Source organism: Gadus macrocephalus, chromosome 9, assembly GCF_031168955.1.
Source record: "Gadus macrocephalus chromosome 9, ASM3116895v1".
Classification (NCBI taxonomy): domain Eukaryota; kingdom Metazoa; phylum Chordata; class Actinopteri; order Gadiformes; family Gadidae; genus Gadus; species Gadus macrocephalus.
Window position 1 is genome coordinate 23,213,721 of NC_082390.1, and position 8,612 is coordinate 23,222,332.

General features: G+C 41.8%; 1 protein-coding gene and 1 long non-coding RNA gene across 3 annotated transcripts in view; one reads left to right on the forward strand and one right to left on the reverse strand.

The window, feature by feature from the left end:
• The window catches only part of cpt1ab (carnitine palmitoyltransferase 1Ab (liver)), a 32,378-nt gene extending 31,102 nt beyond the window's left edge, over window positions 1-1,276 (reverse strand). For both annotated transcript variants that reach the window (XM_060061536.1, XM_060061533.1), the window contains exon 1: window positions 1,135-1,276. The gene's annotated coding sequence lies outside the window, so the exon portion shown is untranslated. The remainder of the gene's footprint in view (window positions 1-1,134) is intronic.
• LOC132464895 (uncharacterized) lies at window positions 55-2,788 on the forward strand. The gene is made up of 3 exons (XR_009527384.1): window positions 55-943; window positions 1,040-1,345; window positions 1,459-2,788. It is a non-coding gene; the product is annotated as an uncharacterized LOC132464895 (long non-coding RNA).
• Window positions 2,789-8,612: the final 5,824 nt, after the last annotated feature.

The following is an 8,612-nucleotide window of genomic DNA, read 5'->3' on the forward strand; positions in this document are numbered from 1 at the left end:
GTCGGTCGCGTCACGTGATCTGCATGCGCAGAATGGAACTAGGGGAAAGGTCGCGCGCGTACACACACACACACACACACACACACACACACACACACACACACACACACACACACACACACACACACACACACACACACACAGAGAACACCGAGCCTGGAAAAAAAACCCGGCAAACTCTCATATCTTGTGGAATATATACATTAAGGGACCTGACGTAACCTACCTTAACCCACCTTCAAAAGTGTAATAGCATCCAGCCCGCCCTGTGTGCAGCCCAGCACCTCACTGTGTAATGTTGTAGCTCAACAACCAGCACAACCATACAATGGAGCTTGCTTTAATATCATACAACCCACATCATAATGTGAAATGTAGAGACGCGTATAGAACGACATGGGACGCATGTTGGGTCTCATATTCACAGTATTCTGGTCATTAACCACGTGGCCTGGTCAGAACTGGGTAAACAGGCAGAACGAGATGTTTATTCACGACAATATTAAGTATTTTACTTCATGTTTATGTCGTACAGCTGTTATTCCATCATTGTTCCCGTTCAGGGACAGCACACGTTGACCTTCAACCGGTGCAGTTGTAAAATAACCAGAATAATCCACTTGACACACATTGACCACGACCTGTCACCTCAACGTGACCATGCAAAGTGCAGGATCATCGTCAAGTTTTCTTCAGTGGATGACCTTTACTTAAACTTGAACCGGATAGGTATGGCTAATACAACGCCAGACTGCAGACGATGGAGAGTTGTATTCTATAACATTATAGATAGACAAATTAGTCCTCTGGCCTTTTTAAGGCTAAATCAGAATGAGAAACAGAGCGGACAGAACACCGGGCTGGAGACCAGGGATGCCAGGGACTCTCAAGTAACTGGTCTTTAGACTCTCTAGGTCCTCACTACAGGTCCTACTGACCTCAGGTAATGACACATCACAGGGGGACATGCATCGGGTGAACTGTGAACCGCATGTCTGCGCATTTACGGACGTTAAGTTGGGCGGTGTGCTCCCACCAGGAGCCGGCCATGTTTACGTTCCGAACTCGGAGACCTGCGGGGACGCATCGACTCCATGAAGGACCGTCGGTTCAAACAGGGAACAGCCTACTCACCGAGCCTCCACCGGAGCTGCAGAGACGGCCTGTTAACGCGGACCTTATGGTGTCTGGAGATGTGTGGATGATGATATGTGGTTGAGGACGTTTGGCGGAGACTGCTGCTGTAAGTGGCGCATGAAGGGAAGCCGAGTGTTGTACAGCACCGCCCCGTCTGAGACGTCACGTTCACCGGCAAGCCTTACCAGGGTATGGTGAAGGACGGAATGTAAGAGCAGGACTTTCTAATATCCAATACACACCGAGAATGACGGAAAATTCATGAAAAATATGAGCAATGAAATCAAGGGCATTAATTGAACATTTTATTGTTATTGTCAGGCACATGCGACACACCAAAGCACCAGAAAACACCCTGCCAACATTGGGGGAGATTTGGGGTGAGTTGAAGGTGGGTCATGAACGGCCATACTTTTTCTTGAACTTCGACGAAGCAGCGCCCCCTGCAGGATCTTCTTCTTCTTCTTCAGTGGGTTTTTATGGCAGCTGGCATCCAAATTGTTGCATTGCTGCCACCTTCAGGTTAATTTAAGTCATATCCTCATATTCTTTTAATCAGACCAGTGTCTGATAAATACTTTAAAAAACAACACCTTCCCCTCCCACTTGACCCCAAATTTAAAATACCTTTAACTGAAATCTCTTCTAGACCCAACTCTCTCAATGTCTCTAGTAACTCCTTCCTTTCCCTGCTGTATCTCCTACAATGTATAAGAACATGAGGCACTGTCTCGGGTTGTTGACGTTCATCACACATTCCATCTTGATGTTTCCCTATGATAAAAAGAGTACTATTCAATAATGTGTGACCAATTCTCATTTTAGCAATAGTAACCTGTTCTTTCCTTCTCATCCCACAAGGTTTAGTTGACTCAGTCACTCTTCCATTTAATGAGAATAAATGTCTCCCTTTAGTCTCTCTCTCCCATAATTGTTGCCACTGGGGCATGATCCCCCTCCAAACAAGACATTTCCCCTCAGCCTTAGACAGCTGTAATGTTACTGACACAGTTTCCTTCTTTACAGCTGCTTTAGCTAATTTATCAGCTTTCTCATTTCCTGAGATTCCTGTATGGGCTGGGAGGGGACCCACATCAAGATACTGATGGCTCTTTGCTGTCCCTACCCCAATACTAGTGATGGCTGAAACAGAATCTCTACAAATCAATACCTTTTGATTTACAAGTTGCTCAATCCACTTTATTGCCATTAAAATAGCATATAGCTCAATAGTAAAAAACATGCAAAAAATCTGATGTCCTCTTAGATGACTCTACCTTTAACCTCTGAACCATAAAGCCGCTCCTGTTGCTTCAGTTTCTTGATCTTTTGACCCATCAGTATAATTAGTAGATGATCCCCATAATGTTCTCTCACATAACACTGAAACTCAAATACCATATCCGCTTCATTAGATCTGTTACTAACAGCTCCTTTGCCACTACCTCCCCTGTCCATCCAAAGCTTGACAACTTTGCTACCCCCTTCTCCCAGCTTGCTTGAGTCGCCACTCTAACTGGATGATCTTCCCTCTGTCCCATCAAATTAACCCAGTAATTAGCCAGTAACTGTTTTCTCCTTAACCAAAGTGGCATCTCTCCTGCTTCAACTTGCAATGCACATACTGGGGATGTTCTCACAGCTCCCAAGCATATCCTAAGTGGCAGTGCTTTAGCTTGAATTATATCCAACTCAGACAAAACTGACATAGACGCAGACCATATACAATACTTCCATACTCCATCCCAGATCTTATGAAGCAGCATTTGCCCCCCAATCCATTCCAGATAGGCATCTCATAATATTCAGTACTTTTTTGCACTTGTCTAAAACTTTTGTGATATGGACCCTCCAGGTAATTCTTTCGTCAAAAAACAACCCTAGAAATTTAAAACTCTTAACCCTCTCCACATTCTTATCATAGAGCCTCACCTTTATCTCTTCATCTATTTTCTTTCTTTTAAAGAACATCATTTTGGTCTTCTCCATAGAAAACCTAAATCCCCACTTTCCCCCCCCCCCACTCCTCCACTTGTTATTGATTCCTGCAGTTTCTTCACAATATGCTTAACATTCTTCCCTCTTTTCCATAAACTGCTATCATCTGCAAATAAAGATCTACCAATTCCAGGCTGTACATTTGAAAAAATATCGTTGATCATGATATTAAACAACAATGGGCTTACCACACTGCCTTGAGGGGTACCATTTTCTATCACAATCCTCTTAGACATTTCTGGGCCCATTTTAACCTGAATACTCCTATTGTTTAAAGAAATCCAGAACCAAGTTAAACATATTTCCCTCAATCCCTAATGTGTGCATCTTGATTAAAAGACCCTCAACCCATAACATATCATAAGCTTTCTCAATATCCAAAAATATTGCCACCACAGTCTCTTTGTTAACCTGAGCCTTCCTTATCTCATCCTCTAAACATATTATTGAATATGTAGTGCTTCTCCCTTTCCTAAAACCACTCTGATAACTGGTCATCAATCCCTTTTCTTCCATAAAGTGCATTATCCTCCCATTGACCAACCTTTCCATTAGCTTACCTACATTGGATGTTAAGGCTATTGGTCTATTGGTTGGCTTGCTTGTATCTTTCCCTGGTTTTCTGATAGGAACTATCATTGCCTCCTTCCACCCAGATGGAATCTTACTCTCTTCCCAAACTTTATTATATAACACCCTCTGTAATCCCTCATCACTTAAATGATTTAACATATTATAGCAAATGCCATCCTTCCCAGGAGCTGACTTTTTACAATTAACCAGTGCATTTTTTAATTCCGCTACCGTAAATGGGACATCGTACTTACTCTCTGATCTTATTTTCCTTTGAATACCTCCAAATAACCTTTTCGTTTCAGCTCTCCCCATTTTCTCTTCCTCTGATAAATTATCAGAACTATGTACCCTACTCAGTGTATTCACCATCATTTCTGCCTTTTCTGTTGGTTATAGCCACCTGCTCCCCATCAGACAAAATTGGATGATTCCATTCTCTTCTATTTCCCTCCATTTTCTTGTTCATTCTCCACACCTCATCTATAGTGGTTGTACTTCCTACAATACTCCCTCCAGGATTCCCTTTTAGTTTGTCGTATATTTCTTCTCACTACTGCCTGTGATTGTTTATATTCAATCAAGTGTTGAAAATGTGTATTTTTAAGTATTCTGAACGCTCTATTTCGGTTTTTTACTCCCTTTTCACACATCGTTCCACCATAGAAACTACCTTCCTTGCCAGTTTTCCTGCGCTTTTTGGAATGGAGTTTATTGCAGCTATGTATATACTATGTCGCACATCTGATTCATGTCTCTCAACAATCTTAGATAGGCATCACTTGTTTCCACAAACCTTTCCCAATTTGCTTTTCTAAAGATCCATCTTTCATTGCTATTCTCTGATTGCAGTGTCATTTCAATATCTAGACTACTCATTATTGGATAATGATCACTTCCAATAGTGCTACCTCCATACACTTCCCACTCACACTTTGGGGCTAATCTACTTGACATAAATGTTAGATCTAAAACTGACTCTTTACCAGTTCTGATGTCCCTGTCCTTCTACCATCATTCACACATACTAAATTCTTATCATTCAACACCTCCTCTATTATCTGACCATTATTGTCTGTCTTTTCTCCACCCCACAAAGTATTATGAGCATTAAGGTCCCCACACCATACAACATTATCACTATCCAGTCCTTCTATTTCCTCTAATTTATTTAAATCTATCTGTTTACAAGGGTTATAATAATTGATCACTGCTATTTTCTTATTACCCACCCATATTTCCACCACTACATATTCTTGTTCTTTCCCTATACACAACACCCTATAAGGTACACCCTTCTTTACAAAAGTAGCACAACCCCCACCACTTCCTTGCTCTTGGTCTCGTCTGACAACAATTTAGTCAGATAAAACAAAATCAAATCTAGGCCGTAACCATGTTTCTTGTATACACATTATATCTGGTTTCACCCTCCTGTTGTCTACAAACTGTTTAAAATCTTGACCATTTGCCAACAGACTCCTTGCATTCCATTGCAAAATGATCATGATTATTAAGATCATCATTTACCTACTTCCTGGCTTGCATGAATAGCAAGACAATCCCTTTTTCTTCCCATTTTAAGTCCACCATGCCCAAGTGTTGAACTGCGGCCTTTATAATCATTTTAATCCTTTCCGTTTTAGATTTAACCTCTGCTGTAGCATTAATTACCCCTGCAATGAAAATAACCATATTCTTTTTTCTTCCAACTCCCTTTCCTCCCGCTCTCTGAACTGTTCTTTTCTCTGTACCCACACATTCCCTGTTGCTAACTCCCTTCTATCCTTTCCTTCATTAGCCCTCTTTACTTCCTCAACTCTTTTAACTGCTTCTGTATAAGGAACTTTATCCTTCCTTTTCACACTTTCAATTTCTGTCTCCCTTCTCATTACTTCACACCCCCAGTAGGCTGGGGGTCACAACATTTAGGTCCACAATTACAACATTTAGGTCCACAATTACAACATTTAGGTCTTACCTCATCACACTCCCCGTAGTCATGCTCCCCACCACATTTAGGACACCTTTTAGTTCCTTTACATAGCTTAGCTATACGACCACATTTCTGGCACTTATAGCCAGGGCTCCGAACCAGTTCAAGGAACGAAAACCGAAAACGAACAGAATTTAACGAGGAACGGAAACGGAAATAAAAACCAAATGGTCTTCAACTGTTCCGGAACAGAAACGTTATTCTGAAATCCCCAAAACCGGTTAATAACGTTTTTCTTCATTCTCTATATAGCCTATAAAATTTCACAAAAGCATAGCCTATTTCATGAAAAAAAAAATATATATTTCCGGTTGCCGCGTTCACTTCGCCGCCCGCTAAGCTCAGTTGTCACAAATTCCCACCACCACCCTGGCGAGAGGCGATTTGGAAGCAACAGTTGCGCTGAGCTCTATCTTCGACAAAGGTAACGTGAGCTAAATTAACCGAGTCCACTATATCGCCTTTGCATTGTTTCTTGTTGGTGGGCGTGCCCTTAACCTGCGTCCAAGTCCAAGTTACTTTGACATGATCAAACAGCCCGCCCGCTCCCTGATGACAACCTTCACTGCTGTCTACACACAGCTATTTGATAAATGCCAGATTATAAAACACGCATTTCAAAAATCTAGTCTGACTGTCAATAACAATTAGGGCTGGCCCGAATGCCATTTTTCAGGCTTCGAATACTCGTTGGTTTTTCCGAGCGAATATTCAAATAGGCTACTCGTTCCAGAAAAAACACACCATCAAAAACAACATTGATAATCCCTATATACTCCCTGGAACCGATTTTGACAGTATCTGCATATTTTGTTGAAGATTTAATAGCTTTTGAACGTTAATTAGTAGGCCTAAGTACGTTGGAGTTACTTAGTTTTTTCCCTGTGGAAGCGAACAGCTGTTGTTCCGTACCAAATCAGCTGTCCTCTGCCATCTCAGCCCTTGCGGGTGCTTTTCAATTCATTCTGGAACGTGCATCTTTCAGGGAATTTGTACAATAAATCCATAACAAATACCGAACATTGATTTTCTTTTGTGTCCATATTATATCCTTTATATTGACCGGGTATTCGCAAGACGCTCGCGCTCTGCAGCAAGCCAGTCACAGCTGATTGGCGTGGCGCTGTACAGCAAACGTAAACAAACAACTAAGCTAAGGTTAGCATTTCACATTATAGCATTTAAATATACCGGTTCCGTTCGGAGCGGAACGATTGAAAAATAATTTCGTATGGTTTTACGGGTTTAATGGTTACAAATTCTTTACTCCTGGCTCTTCAAACCTCACATTGACCTTAAATTTCTCCTCACTTTCTTTCACTGCCTTAACCCGCTTTGCTTTATGTTTCCTTCTTAACTCCCAATCCCCTCCACCCTGTGCCAAATCCTCTTTACTACTACAACTATCCTTGTTCTGCCATGGCAGAGAACTTTTGTAAGTTTGTATACCGGACCTTACAGGCCGTCGGCCGATACTCCCGCAAAATATTCTCCCCCACTAACAATTCCAAATCCAACCATCCCCAGGTGAAAAAACACTTTTCCTCCTTTGCTCCTCGTCTCGAGATACTTGTTCCCTATCCCGTTCTAAACTTGTTTTGGGGTATACTAGAGCTGTCAAGCGATTAAAATATTTAATCGCGATTAATCGCATTAATGTCATAGTTAACTCACGATTAATCGCAAATTATTTTTCTATGCTAAATATCCCTTGATTTCTTTTTCCCATAATTCTTCTCATTTTAATTCTCTTATCAACATGGTGAAGTGCATCGGCTTGCCTTGTGCAAATGATTTTTTATTGATAACAACATTGGCATATACTGATCAAAACAGGACGATACAAAAAAAGAGCCTATAGTGCAATTAAACTACTGCTTTGAACAAATGTCATTTGAACATAGCAGTCAGGCTACTGCTTCTTTGTTTTGAGCCAAAGAAAAAATATATATATAACTAATTCTTTAAATAAAAGAATTGCGTTAATCGCGCGACAATTTTTTTAACGCCGTTAAAATTGGTTTGTGTTAACGTCGTTAATAACGCGTTTAACTGACAGCTCTAGTGTATACAAATCGCCTACCTAAGAAGATGGGTCTGTTTGTTACGATGGTTCATTGTGACAGGAGACATATTGTACCACCTTGTGTGAGTGTGATTAGCCATTACAAGCCGTTTTGAAAACCTGCCTCTTCTGATATCACAAGTGGTATTAATGGTGCTGAGTGTTCAAGAGTGTTCAAGAGTGTTCAAGATCGCCTTGAACACTCTGTTAGGTCGCAGATTTCCCTTGGAACTTTGTGCGGAAGTAGAGCAACCCGAGCCTCCGAGTTGACTTCACAACAATGGCTGCCTATTTCATTGATAGACTGAAGTGAACTTGCAGCAAGCACTAAGGGTGCACTCACACTAGGCCATCTGGCCGTGGCCGTTGGCCGTTTTCACACCTAACCGTGCTCAACTGGCCCCATTGTTCTCTGGCCTGCACTCACACTAGGCCATCTGGCTGTGGCCGTTGGCCGTCGCAACTGTGGCCTGGCCACGGTAGGCTCTTGTACATACGTCATCACGTCGTAAGTAACACGTCATCACCAAGCGTCCGCTGCATGGACCATAATAAAGTCTGCCGCCAGTCAGAGTTTTAACAACAATGGACAACAACACAGAGAACACAGTTCACACTTTGCTGAGTCTGTTGCTTATTTGGAGCCGTTCTCAGATAAAGACCACTCTCACTGCTGATTTTTTCGAGTACGCAAACAAGCGTAAACATTGCTTGACTCCATGTTTACTGTTTAATGGGAAAGAAGGCTCGTCGCCTTTATTATGTCCATGGTCGTCGCATGGACTATACGTCATCCAGCTCAGGTTATGTAGCCGTGCGTGTCCGTGTGTCGGCTAATTAGCA